This window comes from Lissotriton helveticus, chromosome 11 (assembly GCF_964261635.1).
Source record: "Lissotriton helveticus chromosome 11, aLisHel1.1, whole genome shotgun sequence".
Lineage (NCBI taxonomy): Eukaryota > Metazoa > Chordata > Amphibia > Caudata > Salamandridae > Lissotriton > Lissotriton helveticus.
This window is the reverse complement of record NC_136072.1, coordinates 910,578,371-910,600,923: the sequence shown is the minus strand read 5'-3', so window position 1 is coordinate 910,600,923 and position 22,553 is coordinate 910,578,371. Positions and strand designations below refer to the sequence as shown.

Below are 22,553 nucleotides of genomic sequence, written 5' to 3'. Positions count from 1 at the left end.
ATGTATGGAAGGCAGCTATCCACTACAAGTTTGCTCTGTTATTGTGTCTTTCATTGGACTCGTCGGCATCCCGACAGCCCCACCACCACCAAACTCTCATATGTGGCATCGCCACAATGATGTAAACAGGATGTTTGGATGCAATGCATGCAACTAAGCTTGCATGAAAGCAAAAGCCTACCTACCCTTCTAGGTACATGTGACCTAAGAAGACCCCGCTTTCAAATGGTTTGTATCCCTTATGACGGTAAGAGCAACTAAGAATTCTTAGATGGCAAAGAAGAAAGGTTTGTATGACGCTGCCTGTGAGACTTCAAAATTATTTAATGTGGCGTGTATGTTCCTACATACCTTTCAGGAAACTTCGACTTCGGAAAAAGTTGAAGAATAGACATAATCTCATTATCGACCCGTATTGTTCATCAAATTACCTTAGCCAGTTTCTGTGATTGTTTGGGAATAAGGGCACTTTTCTTTACCAAAAGCCTACATTTTGTCACCCTAGGGCGTGATTGGAAGTGAGAACATTGCCCCAACAAATAAAAAAGTAGTCCCAAAACAATGCCCTATAATGCCCGAGTATGTTAAAATGTATTTGGGCAGTGTGTTGGAGGAGGGGTGGGAGGGCGCTAAACTCCAGAAAAGGCATGGCGTTTGCATGCCCTTGACAAACGGGGAGGACAAAAAATGGAGCGACGTTGGTGCCAGCAACTGGGAAGCCTGTTGGTGGGCTGTAAGCCCACAATGTAAATACAGTATATCTTAGTTTGAGACAGCACATGCGCGCAGTCTAGAGCAGAGACCTAAAAAGGAGGGACAAAGAGGAAGTTTTCACCACTAGCAAGCAAGCATTATACAGAAGGTATCGGAAGCTCGACATAAAAAAGGATATCTCATAGATGAGACCTCAAGGAATTTAACAATCTATTACAGCATATCATTATCCAGGCTTCTTCTTCAAACTGCTCACAACAGTCATAATTGTGCATAGTGTCAACATTCAAATGTTCTAGCATGTGCCAGTCCTGCAGGGGCAATATGCACATATGTACAATTTTAAAAGTATCCATTTGATCATGCAAGGGCAACAAGAATACTCCGAAGAATACTCAGCAGATAGCACATATGTCTGCATCTGGATTGCATTATATATATGTGCCCCTTGCGCCCCCTGCTAGTCTCGCATGCTGGCCCCGCCCCTCACCCGCCTACTAATTTCGGCGAGTACCCGCAGTCTTTTCCCTATTTAAAGCATTGACTAAAATACCTTTGGGCTGTCTTCATGCTATAAAAAAAACAGCAAAAGAAGCAAGGGGAATGGGGGTCCACATAGGTATAAAGGCTAGTTTACTTTCGTAAGGGTCTGTCTTTTCCTTCTACCTCGCATAAACCTGTTGGTTTCTTTATATATTCCGTTAGCTCCCTCTCCTGTTGTCGCTCTTGCCCTGGGTGCATCTTGCCATGTTGAGATGGTTTCCATCGATGCCCACGACCCGTGTCCGCCATTTTGTTGATTTTTGTCCTTTCCTTTGGTCCCTTGGATTCCATCCTGCTGACCTTCAGACATTTCTATTACGCTGGACTGCCTTATCTCTTTCTCCCCCTCAGGTCCCCCTCTCTCCTCTCACCAATCTCAGCCTCCAAATCTTCTTCCCCACATACCGCGCTCTACCCCTTTTTATTTTAATTTTAATTTTTAATTTTAATTTTTATTTCTCTTTTCACTCTGAAAGTATGTAATATATACTTGTCCAAGCCGAATCACTGGTAAAATGGAATCCTGAGAAAATCTACTATTTGTATATATATATATGTATATAGAGATAACTCTAACCAATAGTATATGTAGTAGACCTTTGTACTCACTACCATTCCTATGTGATTCTTAGTTTATCCATTTGTATCTCTTCCTTGAGTGACTTTACAACTTGTACATAATTTGCAATTTTTTTTCCTGTTTGTATCTTTTATGTAACTCATGTAATCATAAATACTTATGAATCGCAACTGGTTCTTTTGTAAAGCGCTCTGACACCTTCGGGTAATGTTCGCGCTATAGAAAATCGCATTAAATTAGTAAATAAATAAAAAAAACTGCCACTACGCAGAACGTATTTATTCTTCCCGGTCTACTGATGAACGGAGCATACCATTTGAGTACGGCTGTTTACGCCTCCCCCGGTAGCAGATGGTTCGCCCCGCGCCCCGCCCACTATTGCTGTTTGATGTTTTGGTGCGTGTAGCTGTCGCTGCTAGGGGGACCGGGAGCTGCAGGAGGCGCGACCTGAGCATGGAGGCGTCGTCGTGGTGAGTGTGTTGGAGGAACTGGACTCCCGTTCTGTATTATCGGGCGGACCATCAGCAGGTGTTTTTTCCACTCTGGGCGCCGATGTGACTGGTTTTCTGTCGGTCGGCTGTTTGCTGTCGTTAAAGATGGTTGGATTTTCGCAGTTGTGAATGGCGTGGGTTACTTTGCATGCGGAGGGAGCGCCTGGCAGCGTCAAAGAGGAGGAGTGGTTATACTGGTGAGAGGCTGACAGCAGTGGGCATTCATGACTTGGGCGTAGGATTCCTGGAACTGGGTGTGTTGACGGCTGCTAAATTCCTTTGGCTGTAGTGGATTTATGCAAGATAATTTACGTTGATATTGCTGGGATCTGTAGACCTCATCTATTAAAAGTCTTAGTAAACGTATCTGTTCGCGTTCTAAGAAATGGTGTCATCCATCTTTGACACGAATGACGTTAAATGTGACATCAGCAAAAATATAATAAATTGCTTAAAATGTAGAATGAATAAAATAACCCTCACTTGAATAGGCACGTTACCTGCAGTTGTATTAAATGTGTGTAGATTGTCCACATGCGTCAAAAGCACATCAGTCCTGGTCATTGGCGGCTCACGCAAGGACATTGACGTCGATTCACTAAAATGTCAGTGTTAGCGAGTGTTCTCACACACTGTTTAACCTCAATGACAATGACACGGGCAGTGGCATCATGTGACCTTTGAACACGAGTATTCGAAGGAAGTTGTCACATGACCTTAACCTGATACCATGATGACATCATAATAATTGCTCAAGTTCCGTTATAATAACATTATTAGTATAACACAACGAAGATAACCGTCTAATTTAGATACCACTTATATTTGGGTGCTCAAATGATTTTTGAAAGTGGTGCAGCAAAATACCATGAATTGTAAAAAGTTAGTCGGACCTCTTCTAGTCGGGTTCGTTAGGGGGAGGGTCTGCACCTAAAAAAAAAGGTAACAGTGCGTTTTAACCGCATGCGTGCGGCATGATTTCCGCCCGTACGCTGGATTTTGCGGATTCGCACTTTACATGACGAGCTGGGCTCGTCATGAGCGTGCGAGGAGGCTACCTCATGACGAGCCCAGCTCATCATGAGCGTCGAAGGGGTTAAAGCACAGTTTTCAAGTAAATGTGTGCTTTCATTGTGTGCCAAGCCAATGAAACTTGATGCTCTCCAGAAGTTGGCCCCAATTTTTCCAAAATGTAACATGGGTTCCCCGTATCCCCATATGTCAAAAATTACCTCCATTGTGCCAGGGCCATCATTTTGTTGTGTGCCCCCCATTTTCTCTGGTTGCCCGCTTACACCAAACACGACATATAATATGCTAGTTCGCGATTTTTGCCATTAATGACTTCCATAAGTGACCCTTATGTTGCCAGCATTGTGTTACAGTTGTCCCCTTTCATGCGCTTCGATTGTCCTCACTTATGAAAAGAATGATCTGTAATGTGCTAGTGCTAACATTATTCTAAGGCTGCCCCCATGCCTAGAACTTCCTCAAATTTGCCAGCAGCTGCATTTTTCCATGGGTGCCCATTATGCCAATAATAACCTCTAGCATACCAATACCAAGTATGCCAGTACTTAGTCACAGTTGACTGTCATGCTAAGAATTGCCCTTTTAATCCAGCACCAGTATTGGTCCGTGGTAGCCAGTTATAAGCCAATAATGACCGTAAATGTGACCGGGTCAGCGGCAAACCTCGTAAGCATAACACTGCATTCTCACTGACATTCCCCTACATCAGCTCATGCTTACTCATTTCCCCTCTGTTACTCATATGGAATCACTCTTACCCTCTCTTCCTCATTGTCACTTTTTCTCACTCATTCTTACTCGTTCACTCATTCATACACACTCACATCCACTCTTACTCATAGGTTCTCACTCCCACACACTCTTACGCTGATTCAATTATTCTCATTCAGTTACACTCACTGTCACTCATTCTCACGCACACTCATTCGCTCTAACACACCCTCACTCTTATCCTTATTCATGCACGTCCACTAACTTGCAGTCACTCTTATTCTCACTTAGATGCTTCATCTCACTCATTTTCATTCACGATCTGTCACTGACTCTCCCCTACTTTCACTTATACGCACATGCTCACACATACATTTAGAAACATTTTTTTGCTTAGCACAGTTACCAATGAAGGGCCCATTCCAGCTCCTGGTGCCACATTCTTTATTACACTAATAGTGAATAACAATTATTTGTAGCACTTCCAAGTAGAGTTCAATTATCACTTACACCATAATTAATCTCACATCTGATCAGTAGCGGCTCCTCCGCTATGGCAGAGGAGTGTCGCTCCCCTCTGCCAGCTGCCTCAGCAGGAAAGTAAAAATAAAACCATAATAAGCACTTTTTATTTTTCCTTTCCTGCTGAGTATTTGTGGGCGGGGCCATGGGGGATGACAGCAGGAAAGGTGGGCACTGTTGTCAGTGCGCATGATAGTCTGGCCAGCCGTTTCAGGCCCGCCAAACTGTCATGCGCTTTGAAGCTCCCTCCAGCCTGAGCTGAAGTGCAGGGTTGGAGAGAGCAGGCACAGGCTCCCTGTGTGTCTGGGAGCCCAAATCCACGGCACTCGGGTTAATCCTGAAGCTGCTCTCTGTTGTATATTGATTCTTCATGTAATATGGCTGACAGTAGTCATTAGCCCTTTCTTAGTGTTCTTACCTCATCAGCCTCCCAGAATACCTATGAGTGTTCTAACTTGTACCAGAGTGTTCTACTTGTGTCAGTTGATGGTCTGGTCAGCTGGCAAGATGTGTACTCAGCTGTGTCCTGCAATAAATCTACATGTAATCAACTAGAAGTATCCTGTCATCATTAGGGAACGATTTGGAGAGCTCACCTTGGGAGAAGGTGGAGAAGAGTACTCACCTGAGGATGGTGGGACTGCCCGACTGGGCGTGCGTGACCACCCGGTCAATGGCAGCCAGTAGTGGTGCTCAAGAGGACCTGGAGCCTGAGAGGGAGGCCCAGGAACCGGCCTTAGAGAGAAGTGGCAGGGGGTGGTAGACCCTGAGGGGGATGCCCAGGAGCCTACCGGGGAACAAGTAGCTGACACAGAAAACCTACGGACACATGTCCAATAACTAACGGTGTACAGAACCTGCAGAAAATAAATGTTTCTGTACCAGAAGCGTGTCTGTTGACTCGGAACAGTGTTCCACAACTAGCACTTGTCATTTTCAGAAAGCACAAGAGCAGGGCGAAGCTAGTCCATATGTGGGCCGAAGAAACAGGAGTGATCATAGGTCCCAGAACCAAGAGGGGACAAAGGTCGTTCCAAAAAACAAAGTATGGACAATGGTCATGCAAGAGGAGACAAGGTCGTCCTGGAAAAAGGAGGGGACACAAAGTCCACAACGGGGACAAAGGTCCCAGGACAGAGACTGGACAGAAAGTCCACAACGGGGACAAAGGTCCCAGGACAGAGCCTAGACAGAAAGTCCACAACGGGGACAAAGGTCCCAGGACAGAGCCTGGACAGAAAGTCCACAACGGGGACAAAGGTCCTAGGACAGAGTCTGGACGGAAAGTCTAAATCTGGGACAAAGGTCCCAGTCCAGACAGTGACAAAGCTAGTCATATCTAGGGCTATGTGTCCATCTTTTGAAGTGAAAACTTCAAACCAAAATTTGAATCTCTTTACATCACATGCAATACTGCACTTAATAATATTGAAGAGTACCTACGTATGGAATTCTCAAAGTTTATCTAAGACTGTGGTATTTGTAAAGCACAAAGGCGTACGTTGAACGGTCTATCTTCAACTCAGAGCATAAAGTGTTGATGGACGGAAACAGATTTGAGAGAGTGGACTGTCTCTTCCTATTATTGCTGGTCAAGGACAGATTGGTGAGAGTGGACTGCCTTTTCCTGTTTTTGTCAGTCTAAGGCATGGGTACTCACAAACTTTCTCTCGGGGGACAAATATACAGTGTGGTTTGTGGCTGAGGGCCGCACCGGTGGGGGCGGGGTCAGAGGGGGAGGGGGCAGGGCTAAAGCAAACAAAAATTGTAACCATGAGGTTAAATACAGGTCCCTGCAGCAGACACCTTCGTCCACTGAGCCACCAGACCCAGCATATACACATCTTTCTCGCTCCCTCCTTCTCTCTCTCTCCCTCTATCTCTCTCCATCCCTCCCTCTCCCTCTGTCTCCCTCCCTCTCCCTCCCTCTGTCTCCCTCCCTCCCTGTCTCTCCCTCCCTGTGTGTCTCCCTCCCTGTCTCCCACTCTCCCTCTGTGTCTCCCTCCCTGTCTCCCACTCTACCTCTGTGTCTCCCTCCCTGTCTCCCACTCTCCCTCTGTGTCTCCCTCCCTGTCTCCCACTCTCCCTCTGTGTCTCCCTCCCTGTCTCCCACTCTCCCTCTGTGTCTCCCTCCCTGTCTCCCACTCTCCCTCTGTGTCTCTCTCCCACTCTCCCTCTGTGTCTCCCTCCCTGTCTCCCACTCTCCCTCTGTGTCTCCCTCCCTGTCTCCCACTCTCCCTCTGTGTCTCCCTCCCTGTCTCCCACTCTCCCTCTGTGTCTCCCTCCCAGCCTCCCACTCTCCCTCTGTGTCTCCCTTCCAGTCTCCCACTCTCCCTCTGTGTCTCCCTCCTTGTCTCCCTCCCTCTGTGTCTCCCTCCTTGTCTCCCTCCCTCTGTGTCTCCCTCCCTGTCTCCCACTCTCTGTTTCTCTCCCTCCCTCTGTGTCTCCCTCCTTGTCTCCCACCCTCTGTGTCTCCCTCCCTGTCTCCCACTCTCTGTTTATCTCCCTCCCTCTGTGTCTCCCTTCCCTCCCTCTGTGTCTCCCTCCCTCCCACTGTGTCTCCCTCCCTCCCACTGTGTCTCCCTCCCTGTCTCCCACTCTCTGTTCCCCCCCTCCCTCTGTGTCTCCCTCCTGCCCTCTCTCTGTGTCTCCCTCCCTCTCTGTCCTCTCACCTGTGTGTCTGTCAGCCCTCAGCCCGGGCTGAGACAGCTTCCCCGGCCGCGCGCACACAGCCCCACCAAGTACTTCATGGGTCTTTAAAAGACCATTTACATGATAATGAGGCTTTGTTAAATTACACCTCTTAGGCCCCTGCAGCTCCTTGTTGAGCGCAGTCTCACAGCGCTCAGACCAATCATAATACTGCACTACAACGTTTTGATTGGCTGCAGGGAGCCTAAGAGCCCTGGTGCTTCCTGTCTCCCCCAAGAAGCCAGAAAGAAAACGCAGGAGAGGTGGCGGCCGGCCGGGAGATAAGTGATTTTTTTTTTTTTTTTAAACCATCTCTCACCCCTACTCCCCCGACCCACTGCTGCTTCCAGGTAGCAGCCGAAACTGCAGACACACACACACACATGTGTGTTTTTACTCTGACTTTGGGCTGTCTCTCACTGTTCAGTACTTGTTTGACTCCCAGCTAGGTTTGTGCTACCCAAGGTGCTCTCTCAATCTGTGGAAAAGTAAATTTTACCATGTTGTATGTGCCTACGTGTTCCCCATATTATGCTATATGTGCATGATCGATATGCATGTATATCCCCCTATGAGCGATTAAAGACGCAATTACAGTTGTGTCCATTTCTAGTATGCCAGTTTCCAGTTCCCGTGAAAGCAACGAATATTAGGCTTATGTAAACCTACGTTGCTACATTTTACAGTGTGCACGTTAACCCATTGAATTGTCCCCGTTTCTAGGCCTCAAAAGGGCCCGGACACCAGATTCAGCACCTGTCTCCTCAACCCTCTCCGAGGAGCGATACAGCCCCCACCTGCATCCCTGACCCTTCACTTACTTTCTGCCTCACAGTGCCCGGCTCGGCCTGGCTCTGCCTGCCAGTCTGCCAAGAATATGTTATGCTTCTAGTTATCAGTCCAGCCCTCCTTCTCTGCATTCCTAAGCTACTGCATCGCATCAATAGTTTCCGTCATGGTCTAGCCTTTATGTCTCCATGTAAGAGAAATACTGTATTAATATTCATAGAATATTCCTCGTACACGCAATACATGTAGAATTATGCACGCACCAGTCTTAGTGTCTAGTAGCCTTTGCCCTGATAACTTTTGGATTCTATCAATATGTACTCCAAACACTAGATACCAGATATGCCTTAGGTACATGTCGCTCTGACACTCCAGACTTTAGTCTCCTCTTCTAGCGCAGAAGTCATAGCCCCCAGTTCTCCCTGGTAACACGTCATTGCCCATTTGCGCGCACCACTAGGTTAAAGGTCCCAGCTGCTCAGGTAGCCCCCTCCATGTTTCCGCCCCGTTTATGACACTTCTGTTACGTTTACATCACATGTCTATGTATACGCCCTGTACACGCCTTCTTGTTACATCATTTTGCCCTTATCTTTCGCGACTGCTACAAGAAACGCCTACTGCTACGCCTACTGTATTGAATGTAATGCAATTGTTTTGATATATATACTGTGAACTGTTACTAAAAGTCCATCCAAGTCCAAGCCCCGATTTCCATTCCCCGGCAGCTGCCTTCATTCTATTCCCATACAGGCTGTCCTGTTCCTGTCCTTTATGCCTGATTAAAGCCTGTAGACTCAAGATACCTCGAATCCTGACTCTTATTTATTGAGCTATCTGTTTCATTCACTGTATTAAAAAATAGAACCGGTAATTAATTATTTATTTACCACATAATGGCGCCCGAACAGGTACTTGCCCTTTCCCCACGCGCCGGCGAAGCCACGCAGGCCCCCTGATCCTCTGCAGCCGTGACGGAACCATACCGTGCACGTGCAGATATTTCTGCTTCAAGTATCCCTCAGGCCCACGGAGGAGACGGAGGTTGCGGTCCAGCATCCAGACGAGGCGGTGAGGAACGCGGCGAGTCCCGACCAGAGCCCAAGCCGAGAGTCCAAGGTCCGAGGTATCCGGAGGCCCACCTGTAACTGAAGTCCGAAGTTCGTAGTCCGTCGTCGTAGCAGTCCAGTCCAGTCCGAGGCCTTCCGTTCTTGCTGCCCGGTGAGTACCGTTGCTGGGGTAGTATCTAGACAGGGTCAATTAATTTGTCTCTGGTCCGTGGGTTTGGGTACACAGATCCAACACGAAGTGTCCACCTAGGTGGATGCGGGTCCTGACGTGTCTCTTTATGGGACCGGTAAGTTTCGTACTGTTTAGCAGTGCATCTAGTAATTCTAGTAAGTTCCGTTCTCGAGAAATTCATGTGTTCTGTTCTCAGTATATCAGGTAATATTAACTATTATTTTAAATGTCGTTTAATGTGTTTTCAATGTCGTGGTATGAATGATTTGTTTTTCCAGTCATTATTGTGTTTATCGTGTATTGTATTGTGTCCAGATTCCAGCCTAGACAATGCCTCTATTCTCCAAGTTACGTCAGTTAAAAACCAGAAAAGGGTTATTAGAGGAAGCAGTTCCTGTCCCGCCTAGGGACAGTCCAGGTCATTTTATGTATCATAAGCATGGCTTAAGTGCCATATTATATTTAGACTTATGGGTGGACTACACCAAGGAATTAGAAGAGAAATATAGATGGCCCGTATCAGGTACGTGGGATGCCGAGTGCATCATGCGAGTAGAAGAAGCATTATGGAAAAAGAAATCCAGACAGTCCCAGAAAGATGCCATCGAGTTATGGCGCAAAGAATCTCATAGAAGAACCGAAAAAGAAATCAGAAAAACAGAATTAAGTAGGGAATCCTCAGAAAGAGCCCAAGAAAGGGAATTAATCGAAGTAGGTGAACGAGTTAAAACCGAACAGTCAGACAGACAGAGAAATGCCCTTATTAAGGGTATGTATCCTCTTCTTGCCGAGGGCTTGCCAAAAGCAACCCCGGAAGCACCATGTAACTTTCCGACGCCCTTGGTTCCGATTAAGCTACGTCACAAACCGACCGCAGCTGATATTTTTCTCTCGTCCTATTTGGACGACACAGTCCCAGCGTATGCTAATCCTGTTCCGCCAGCTCCCGTAAATAATGTAATTCCTGTTCCTCCAGCCACCGGGGCACCCGTTGCAGCATCTGTTACGGCACCCCCGGTCCAGCCTACAGTACATGTACCCGCTACATCAGTCACTCTACCAGCACGTACAGTACACACCGACGATTCTAGTCTAGGGGCCACGGGGGGGAAGTCCTCCTGGAACCCCGCCTCAACACAGACGTATGACGATACTTGAGCTACATGAACGAGCGTTACAGCGTTCGCCAAAAATTCAGACATTTACAGATATCAAGCGAGCACTTACTGAATGCCGTTATGATCCAGTTTCAGGCGATGGTAATATGGTCATATATTCATTGCGTGTAAGACGGGTGACCGAATATTTGGACACCCTGCCCAATATGAAAGGTTATCTAGACAGAATATATCGTTTTATCCGTACAGGAGTAGATCCAGAAAGTGTTCGCGACGCCATGATTCAAAGAAAAGTCGAGATTCAGCTCATGCTATTAAAGTTTCTAATAAATTGTTTAATAAGAGAACAAGATTATCCGGATAAAGATCCGGAAGAAATGAAAGTTCTGACCAGGTGGAGTGACCATATAGCCGAGGGAAGACACAAGACACAGAACTGTATAGAGAGTATGTACAAGAAAATCCGTAGGGAAATAATAAAGTTACACGAGAAACGAGAAGCAGCACAAGTAACCGAGAAAGAAGACGACTCTCCTAATGAAGAGGTAGACAACGAGAATCCCTCCAGAATAGCGTATGTAGGTAGAACTAGACTTCCCGACCGACATTCACGCCTAGAATACAAGAAAGTTTTCCCTCCTCCAGCACCAGAACAAGGTTCTCTTGAGCAAGTATTCCAAGCTACCGATCACATTCTGAAATCACGAATAGGTTATAGTGAGCTTAGTACCATGCATGAACAAGAATTAGCCCGATCAGCAGTCCGGTGGACTACTGATTCTACCACTTTTCCAGACGAAATAGTGGCACAAATGTTTCTGAAACTGCCCCCAGCCGAGCAGCGACTGGCGGGTATGTATATGATCCAGCACCTCATTACACTGTATGAGGGACAGCATTCTGATCCAGGTCCGTTACACGATGTATTGAACGAGTTACTCCAGTATAGATGGAGAGGTTTAGCTACTGATTTAATTAGTATCATTCTAGAACAGCGCCACAAATATCGAACGTTTCTAAATCCACATTTTGTTCATGTCTCACCTCCAGAAAGTAAATCATTTTGCATAGATAGACAGCATCCGTTACGAGAAGTACACCCAGTTAGGACAGCGGGTGGTGAACTAGAACGAGTATTTGTTTACACCCCTATCACAAAGATGGAACTCTTAGAGATGAAAAAGTTAATTCCCTGTCACGATAAAGACCCAGCAGGGTTCCACCGTGAATTAAAAGACATGCTCCGTATGGGAGAATACACGTATCCTGATATCATTAAAATGTTAAAAGTTCTGTTGCCCGCAGGGGTATATGAAAAACTCAAGGAAAAAGAATGGGAGGTGGGAGAGAAAAAGATTGATTGGACAGCTCTAGAAGCTGAAGATAATTCACGAGTACCAGGTACCGGTCTTGGGGGTAAAGTTAAAGAATTACCCGAGTTATTGATACAAGTTTTGCCAAGATTACTAGCCACGAAAAAGGAAGACTGGGATGCAATCTCAGCCTGTAAACAGAAACAAGATGAAGACACTAGTGATTTTTATTCTAGATTCGAAAAATGTTTTATTATTAACAGTGGTCTGAAAACAAGTAGTGAATCGTACCCTCATCTTTTTGTTACCAAACTAGTCGAGAATTCGAGTCCACAAGTTAAAAATCGAGTATTGAAAGTCGAAAGTACCTGGCAAGCTAATACTCCGTCACAGATGCTTCAAATGCTCCAGTATCACCAGAACAGAATCAGGGAAGAGCAAGAACACGAAAGAAGACGTATGAAAGACACGAAAATGAAAGTATTAGTTGCACAATCTGTTCCACAAGACAGTCAGAGAAGGGGTCAGAATCAAGCCAGTCATCCTACAGCTCCCGTTAAAGGGACCTGCAATTACTGTAAACAGCCAGGTCATTTTATAAACGAGTGTGCAGTTCTGAAACACAACATAGCTACTGGTAAGACTAAAGAGAGACCACGTCCGCCTAGACAAGAACAAGTTTCACAGACTTCTCAGTCACCACAGAATGCACAACAGACAGTTACAGCACCGCAGCCTATAGCTGCCACACAGCACGTTACACAGCAGATGTACCAGTATGCTCAGACAGAGTATCCAGATTATCAGCCGTATTCATGAAACAGCCTAGAGAGGGAGGTAGGCTTGCCTCTCATTGAGATACCTGTAGATCAAGAGGGTCCCTATGTACACAGTCAAGTATTAGGGAAAGACAGAACGTTTTTGATTGATACAGGGGCAAGTAGGACTACTATCAGTCATGACGAGGTTCCAGGGGCTCCGCTCTCAGGCTCTAAAAATGTTTCCCTTGGATTTTCAGGAAAGCCAATTGTTAATGAAATTTCGAAACCAGTTACTCTAGAAGTTGGTCCCTTGTCCCGAACCACTGATTTGTTACTCACGAAATCATGTCCAGAAAATTTGTTAGGCATCAAGACATTAAAAGAATTAGGAGCAGTTATTTGCTGTTCCCCAGAAGGGGTCCGTTTGTTTTTGAGAGACTTTAAAGGTCATTATGTATTGCGTGATTTTGATCCAAGATTATTGAATGTACCACAGCATTTATGGGCGCAAGGTCCAACTGATGTAGGTTGTATGCATATCACACCTCATCGTGTGACTCTCAAGCAAGGTATAGTTTTGCCACGAATCAGACAGTACAGATTGCCACCTGAGGCTGTAGCAGCCTTATCCAGAATTATTGATGAACTTATTGCTCAAGGAGTGGTTGTAGAAACTGACTCCAATGTATGTAATTCTCCTATCATTCCAGTCCTGAAACGTACTGATCCAAATGCACCCCCAGTATATCGATTAGTGATTGACCTTCGAGAGCTTAATAAATGTATCATACCTCAGTATCCAGTAGTCCCAGATATTTCATCCCTTTTGACAGTCATTGATTCTGAAGCTACATTTTTCACAGTTATCGATCTCAAAAATGCATTTTTCAGTGTCCCCCATTCATCCAGACAGCCAGTACCTTTTCGGTTTCTGTTTAAATGGAAGAAGCTATAAATTCACACGAGCTCCTCAAGGTTTCACAGAAAGTCCTAGTATTTACAGTCAAGCACTTAAGAGACAACTAGACAATATCCGCATGCCAACTGACACTGCCCTGCTCCAGTATGTCGATGATCTACTGATCACAGCCCGTTCTGAACGTGACTGCGAGCGTGCGTCACTTACAGTTCTGTATTTCCTGGCCGAGCAGGGGCACAAGGTGTCCCCTTCCAAATTACAATTCTGTGTCCAGCAAGTGGTATACTTGGGACACTTGCTGTCCAAGTGGGGTAGGCAGTTGACACCTGACCGTATCCAGTTAATAGCGAGTCTTCCACAGCCCAAGTGAAGGAGGTACGAGCTTTTATCGGCCTTACTTCTTACTGCAGACAATGGATTCTTCAGTATGCATTTCTAGCCAAGCCACTGATACAGTTAACGACACAGGAGGCAGCCGTATCGACTGTCCTCCCTTGGACCCAGGAACATACACTTGTTTTCAATGAATTAAAGAAAGCCTTATGTCAAGCACCTGTTCTAGCAACACCCAACTACAGTAAGCCTTTTACACTTTTTGTTACAGAACGTGATGGTACTGCATTATCTGTTCTCACACAAGATCAAGCAGGACAATACAAGCCCTGTGCTTATTTTTCGAGCACATTAGATCCAGTGGCCCAGGCTCTGCCTGCGTGCCTCAAGTCAGTTGCAGCCACAGCTCTAGCTATCAGACAAAGTGATTCCATAGTGTTAGGACATTCCCTGACCGTACAAGTTCCACACTCCGTGGAAGTTCTTTTAAACCGAACACAGACTCAGCACTTGACAATTGCACGTTTAACAGGTTATGAACTTACACTGTTCCAGCCACACATAGAAATCCGACGCTGCAACATTCTAAATCCTGCTACACTATTACCGTCAGTTACTTCAAATCCTGCCACACATGACTGTGTGGAAGTTGTTAACACTATGACAAAGCCAAGACAAGACTTGACAGATATTGCATTACCTGATCCTGACCTGACACTTTATGTGGATGGTTCATGTATGAGACCGAGTGCAGGAGAACTAGTAGCCGCGTATGCAGTGACTACTGACACCGAAGTTATAGAAACACATCGTATTGACACCCTGTCTGCTCAAGCAGCAGAGCTGGTAGCTCTGACCCAAGCCTGCATACGTGCCAAAAACATGAAAGTAAACATATACACAGATTCACGTTATGCATTCGGAGTCGTACACGACTTTGGAGTGCTCTGGCAAGAACGAGGTTTCATGACTTCTCATGGAACCAAGATTCAGCATGGTCTCCTCATTCAAGCTCTGTTAGATGCAATACATTTACCGACAGCTATCGCTATCATGAAGTGCAAGGCACATACGAAAGTCACTGACATCATTTCCCAAGGTAACGATCTAGCAGATCGAACAGCCAAGCTTACAGCTCAGATTCCAGACATTCCAGTTAACACGACACAGACATTCACTCACGATCAGACTACTTGTATGACAGTTAAGGACCCTACACAAGATGTCATAGACATACAGTTACATGCTACTCCTGAAGAAATCAAGAAATGGTCCGAACAAGGAGGGGTCCAGACAGATCAAGGATGGTTGACGAAGGGAAAAGCCACATGGTTTCTCCCCGACTCTATGGTTCAAGTCATTATTAATACCGCACATAGTCCAGCACATCTAGGAGAAAAAGCTATGTTAGACAGTATTCAGAACCTTTGGTTCAACAAGCATTTACGAGCTGCAGCCAAGCAGAAAGTCCGTACCTGTATGATATGTTGTCAGTTCAATCCAGGTAAAAGTGTCCCGGTGGAACAAGGTGGATTCCAACCTCCTGACCACCCTTTTGAAGTCCTTCAGATGGATTATATTCAGATGGAACGATGTCGAGGTTTCAAGTATGTCCTCGTAGTTGTATGTGCTTTGTCCAGGTGGACAGAAGCATATCCAGTTCCAGATTATACAGCCGCGACCACTGCCAGGCAGTTGGTTCGTGAGTTCTTTCCCCGCTATGGACTCCCTAGGGTCGTGTATTCAGATAACGGCCAGCCATTCTCATCCGAGCTCATGAAACATGTTTCCCTTCTGTTAGGGTACCAGTGGAAGTTCCATTGTGTGCGCCATCCTGAAGCAGCCGGTCTCGTAGAGAGACATAATCAAACTTTGAAAATCCGCATAGCAAAAGTATGTAGAGAAAAAGGTGTAGACTGGCTAATAGCTCTGCCAGTTGCTCTGTTCTATATGAGGATGGTTGCACATTCTAGATCAGGTCTGTCCCCGTATGAGGTCGTATTCGGCCGCCCCCCAAACATGTGGGGTACACCTAGACCCCGCAGTATTACAGATGTTTCCAGTAATATGCTGACAGATTACCTAGCTTCCTTGATGTCTGCCCTACACTCTTGTCGTTCACAGGTTGCCGCCGCATTTCCAGACCACACCGAGGTGAAACCGCATGAGGTCGTTCCCGGTGACCTCGTATTCGTCCGAAATTTTGATCGTTCAAGTCCGCTGGAGCCCCGCTGGAAGGAGCCTCGCATGATCTTGCTAACAACAAGGACCGCGGTGAAACTTGAGGGCAGGTAGGGGTGGGTCCACCTGAGCCATATAAAGAAGTTCCATGGATTACGAGAAAAGACTTTTGCTAAGGACTGCCTTATTCCTAAAGACTGCCTAAAAACAGACTCTGAACTCAAGCCTCCCCTGTTAGAGAAAACTCCGCAGCAGGAGTATAAAGAGAAACTCCGGTCTAGTAAAATAAGTCAGCCAGTTTAATTGTCTAAGTCCCTCTCGGGTGAAACGGTTAGACAGGTTCCTGACATGTATGAGATAGACCCCCACAGTGAGAGAGTTAGTCAAAACTCTAAAAGATGTATTATTGTTCTATGTTTTCTATTATTTTTGAGTCTTATGGTTACCTGCACAAGTTATGCATTACATTTATGTTTTCCAATTTCAAATGTACATATGTTTTCTAATGCTACAGTAGAGCACACATTTAGTGATCTGCCTCCTCACGAGCTATCCTATCGTCTCGCTATGCGTAATAACACATTCATCCGAATGTTACATTATTCACACCAGACCAGCAATGCCACTAATTGTTGGGTGTGTGGTCGACTTCCCCCTTTCCAGACACCGAAGGGAGTTCTGCCACTCTTTCCTTATCCGTTTTCACATAATGGTTCGTGTGGAGCATGGTCCACGTTAACGTCATCCTCAACTGATATGTCCCTTCTGAATCGAACATGTTTCCCAGACAAGCAAGGTCTTTCCCATAGAACAGGGTTAGATCTAGAATATGAAGTGTATGATTTAGGTAATTATTCTTCGAATTTCATGGTCCTGAATGTTCAGTCCGATACTACTCCAGATTTGCCTGCTATTTCAGTACTACCAGTCAAAGGCGAATTATGTGTCAGAAAGAATGGTTCCGCACATGTAGGACATAGTGATTGTACTACTATTGTCGAGTATAGTGACAGTGGGAAATCTATCTTCAAAGCCTCACGTCATTCTTATTTTGTTTGTGGTCAGACCGCATATGTTCGTCTGCCCCTCGATTGGGATGGAACATGTTACATTGCCTTCCTACTGCCACCAGTTTTTCTAGCCCCATCCGATTATCACAGAACCACACATCTAGTGCACACCAGACATAGAAGGGAGATCGAGTCCCCGATTGTCGATCAAACTGAAACTACTCTAGAACAGTATCAAGACTTCAATAAAGGTTTCTTCTTCTTTATAGGACCTATCCAGAATAGTAAGTTAATACGTAGGTTAACCAGAACCCTTGAAGCTGTAGTGAATGAGACTACTTCTGCTCTAGGTAACTTAACTGAAGAGCAATCTGCTATGAGATTTGTCGTGCTCCAAAATCGTCTCGTTCTTGACGTCATACTGGCAGATAGAGGAGGAGCATGTAGAGTCATCGGATCTAGTTGCTGCATTTTCATTCCTAATAACGCGCCGTCTGTTTATTCAGCTATAACCAGACTTCATAAAATTGCCCATCAGTTACACCAGAATCCAGGCACCTGGACATGGTCCGGTTGGCTTTGGAGTATCATATCTGCCTGGGGATGGAAAGTATTGTCATTCCTAGGTATTGCAGTAATGATCATATTCAGTTGCTGCCTCTGTATACAATGTGGCCCTGCGATTTGCGGCATGTGCGCTACCTCTTGTATTCCTATTCCTAAGTCCCGTTCCAAGACAAATCGAGATGAGCAAATGATGCTATATGAAATGATAGATGGTATCATGAATATTGATGTTTCCTGATGGAAACGTAGGGCACAAGGAGGGAATGTGGAAAAGTAAATTTTGCCATGTTGTATGTGCCTACGTGTTCCCCATATTATGCTATATGTGCATGATCGATATACATGTATATCCCCCTATGAGCGATTAAAGACGCAATTACAGTTGTGTCCATTTCTAGTATGCCAGTTTCCAGTTCCCGTGAAAGCAACGAATATTAGGCTTATGTAAACCTACGTTGCTACATTTTACAGTGTGCACGTTAACCCATTGAATTGTCCCCGTTTCTAGGCCTCAAAAGGGCCCGGACACCAGATTCAGCTCCTGTCTCCTCAACCCTCTCCGAGGAGCGATACAGCCCCCACCTGCATCCCTGACCCTTCACTTACTTTCTGCCTCACAGTGCCCGGCTCGGCCTGGCTCTGCCTGCCAGTCTGCCAAGAATATGTTATGCTTCTAGTTATCAGTCCAGCCCTCCTTCTCTGCATTCCTAAGCTACTGCATCGCATCAAGTTTCCGTCATGGTCTAGCCTTTATGTCTCCATGTAAGAGAAATACTGTATTAATATTCATAGAATATTCCTCGTACACGCAATACATGTAGAATTATGCACGCACCAGTCTTAGTGTCTAGTAGCCTTTGCCCTGATAACTTTTGAATTCTATCAATATGTACTCCAAACACTAGATACCAGATATGCCTTAGGTACATGTCGCTCTGACACTCCAGACTTTAGTCTCCTCTTCTAGCGCAGAAGTCATAGCCCCCAGTTCTCCCTGGTAACACGTCATTGCCCGTTTGCGCGCACCACTAGGTTAAAGGTCCCAGCTGCTCAGGTAGCCCCCTCCATGTTTCCGCCCCGTTTATGACACTTCTGTTACGTTTACATCACATGTCTATGTATACGCCCTGTACACGCCTTCTTGTTACATCATTTTGCCCTTATCTTTCGCGACTGCTACAAGAAACGCCTACTGCTACGCCTACTGTATTGAATGTAATGCAATTGTTTTGATATATATACTGTGAACTGTTACTAAAAGTCCATCCAAGTCCAAGCCCCGATTTCCATTCCCCGGCAGCTGCCTTCATTCTATTCCCATACAGGCTGTCCTGTTCCTGTCCTTTATGCCTGATTAAAGCCTGTAGACTCAAGATACCTCGAATCCTGACTCTTATTTATTGAGCTATCTGTTTCATTCACTGTATTAAAAAATAGAACCAGTAATTAATTATTTATTTACCACAAATCCCAGAGAATCGTCATCGGAGGATGAGTTTCCTGATCAATTTGCAATTAAACCCATTTCCCTCATAAACAGACACAACAAAAGTGAATGATCAAATATGCAAGGCAAGAGGCTTCCAATCTGTCACAAAACCAAGCCAGAATGTAAACGGTTTCAGCTGCACTGCCACCAAAGACCTGACCTGGGGCCAATTCGATCAATTCATGTCCTGCATGTAAATTGATCTCTGCCTTAAAAAAATGTGCAGGAATTTCCAACTGGAATTGTATATTCTTCCGACTTTTAGTTAGTAGGTAGATAGTTTAATCTTTGTGTTTCGTTGTGTGGGAAATGAATTTGATTTGGCATACTTTTAGATCTATTTATTTGAAATTATTTCCAGAAAAACACGTTCATCTCCTTGCTGCCACTTCAGAAATGTTTGCTACACATACATCGTCCAAACCTATCCTGATATTATTTATGTCGTGCGCAGTATTGTGGAATAGGATTCAAAATGGTCTTTAGCAACTTCAGGCTTAAAAGCGCTTTACCTTGAAAGCTATATTTGTTTTGATAGTTTTGCGTGAAACAGAGGGATAAACAAATCTGGATATTGGGTTTGTGCATGTGAGGAGGGGTGTACGAAGCTGAAATATCAATGTTGTGCATTTTTTTTTTTTTTTTTTTTAAGAACTTTCCAAAAGCCACGGATTTGGCATTTTTAGAAGAAAAAAACCTGAAAAATAGTATATGTAAAAATCCCACAAGTTGGTTATGCAGGGAAATATCCCACAAGACTTTTTGTCTAAGCCAAAGCTCCCGTAAAAAAATAAATGGTGGTACAAAATGGACCCAAATGATATTTTGCAAGATTTTTCACACTAACGTGAGAAACTTTACAGCTGTGTGGTGTTAATTTGCACAATCCTAATGATGAGCAGCTAGGGTCGGACCATCCAGTTTCATTTTAATTTTCGCCACTTTAAAGCTCCCTTTCGGGCATAAGGTGATTTGGAAAGTTTGGTAATGAGCCTCTCATTGCTTGGAGAGCGTGGGCTGATCACTCGTCACTGACAAAATGCAGTCTTTGGGAGAGCAGGAATTCGACTTCCAAAAGGAAGATTTAAACGTCCATCATTCCGAAGCTAGTAAACTGAGTACCAACAGCAGATCGAATTAGCATCTGTGCAGTATTTACCGCCGAACAGAACGTATTACTGCTACTACTGTGGGAATCAATTCAAAAGCGGGTTCGAGACCATAAAAGCGTGTCTCTAGTAACTCGGTTGGAAATACTGTTTATTTAACCTACTCGAGTTAATACTCCGTGTCTCCATCCCTCCCTCTGTGTCTCCCTCCCTGTCTCCCACTCTCTGTTTCTCTCCCTCCTGCCCTCTCTCTGTGTCTCCCTTCTCCCTCCCTCCCTCTCTGTCCTCTCACCTGTGTGTGTGTGTGTGTGTGTGTCAGCCCTCAGCCCGGGCTGAGACGGCTTACCCGGCCGCGCACACACAGCCCAATCAAGTACTTCATGGGTCTTTAAAAGACCATTTACATGTTGATGAGGCTTTGTTGAAATTCACCTCTTAGGCCCCTGCATGTCCCCTCTGACAATCACTGGAATCCTCTGTCCCCCTAGCGCTGCTGCGGCTGTATTTGCAACACCATTTAATTTATTTATTTTTAAACACATGTGTCTGCAATGTCCGCGGGCCGCCCAGGAAGGCTTGCCGGGCCGCCACCGGCCCGTGGGCCGTACTATGAGTACCCCTGGTCTAAGGGGAGTAGGTAGTGGTGATGCCTATTAGTTGTTTTGAGTGTTGTGTCTTACCTCACACTTCACTTTTACACTCTTTGCCCCAAAATGCTCGTTTGCCTTCATGAACTAATATAGTTCAAGTCGTCTTAGACCTCCTATCTGTCTTTAAGATTATTGTTGCTGTCTCCCATACTTTAAGCTCTATTTTTTTGTTTTGTTTCTTTTCTTTTCTGTAAAGGAGGAAGATATGTTATATATTGATTCTTCATGTAATATGGCTGACAGTAGTCATTAGCCCTTCCTTAGTGTTCTTACCTCCTCAGCCTCCCAGAATACCTGCGAGTGTTCTAACTTGTACCAGAGTGTTCTACTTGTGTCAGTTGATGGTCTGGTCAGCTGGCGAGGTGTGTACTCAGCTGTGTCCTACAATAAATCTACATGTAATCAACTAGAAGTATCCTGTCATCATTTACAACACTCTCATCCATGAGAGCAGCTTCAGGATTGGCCGCAGGGCAGTCTGGGAGCTTGTGCCAGAGAAGAGAAGCGACGAGACTGGCTTTATTTTTCCGTCCCGTGACCCCTATGCCCCGCCCGGCCACTCGTTCACAACACCGCAGTCGCTACTGCAGCTGATGAGGACTAAAATCTAACCTCTAAGTTTCACTCTGAGTTCCTCTCCGCAAAGTGAGGCCATTCACCCTCAGGGGAAGGGGCTGCTTGCATAATGGTTCACGTTGTGGTAGGAGACCTTGCTTCAGTCTCTGTGGCTGCCATCAGCTGTGCTGTGCAAGTCCGAAATCTGAGAAAAGCTGCATATCACAATCCGATTTCAGCTCTCCTCATCAGCTGTCCTTTTATTCTGGTCTGAAACCTAATCTGATTTCCAAGTGTGTAAGATTTGCTCCCGTCCTGTTTAGCCAATGGGATTGCCCATGTGCAGTACACTACTCCTGTCACTACCTTGGTTTTGGATTAAGTACACCATACTCTTGATGTATGAGGCTGCAACACTCCTCGACGTTATCCCTGGGAAGGGTACCTTTTCAAGCATAGGAGATCAGGTAAGGGAGACGACATAGTTATCATTGCCCATGTGATTAGAGTAACTTGCAATAGTCCACTTCTGAAGGTTAATCCGAAATAAGATGGTGTTTCATTATAAAAGGGCTTTAATTGGATATATTTTGTCTTTTGATTTATATGGTACACAGCTGTTTGCTTTAAGATCAGGGTGCCCTGGGACTAAGTGAAATGTCATTGTTTATAACAGGTGGCCTTTATCTTCCACAGTTTGGGCAATCCATAGTAAATCAATTTTACACCTTGGGTCATTATTGTAAGGATCAACACTATGCATTATTTTAATCATATTGATAGCAAGTAAAATTGCAAAATTGCATGTCATCGTTGGCAGAACATCCAAATTAGTGAGTGGTATTGGACTATTAATGTGCTTAAACAATTGGATATGTTATCATTACCTTGCAACAAAACTGGATTGATTAGACACTGGGATCCTTTCCCCCCCATCCTAAACTTATCAGCTGTTTGGTAATTGTTGTATCCTTGGACGTTGTCCGACAATTGATGGACAAATCTTCAGTGTCCTTGACTTTAGGCTGATTGTTAAGATGTGTATCTATCCAATATTTGGAGAAACAACTGATTGGTAAGCTGACAAGGCTCCTCTTTATGTTTAGGGTTGTGACGTTTTCCTCAATAAAGATTCAGAAAGTTTATTCGGAGATCAAAGCAAAGGAAGGAGATCTACATGTAGTCTTCTTGGGGTATGGAGTATTGCACACTAATAAAGGACTGCTAGTCATT

At 45.1% G+C, this 22,553-nt stretch overlaps 1 protein-coding gene across 2 annotated transcripts in view; it reads left to right on the top strand.

The window, feature by feature from the left end:
* Positions 1 to 2,167: 2,167 nt before the first annotated feature.
* RITA1 (RBPJ interacting and tubulin associated 1) overlaps positions 2,168 to 22,553 on the top strand; it is a 44,336-nt gene continuing 23,950 nt past the window's right edge. For both annotated transcript variants that reach the window (XM_078667160.1, XM_078667159.1), the window contains exon 1: positions 2,168 to 2,307. The gene's annotated coding sequence lies outside the window, so the exon portion shown is untranslated. The remainder of the gene's footprint in view (positions 2,308 to 22,553) is intronic.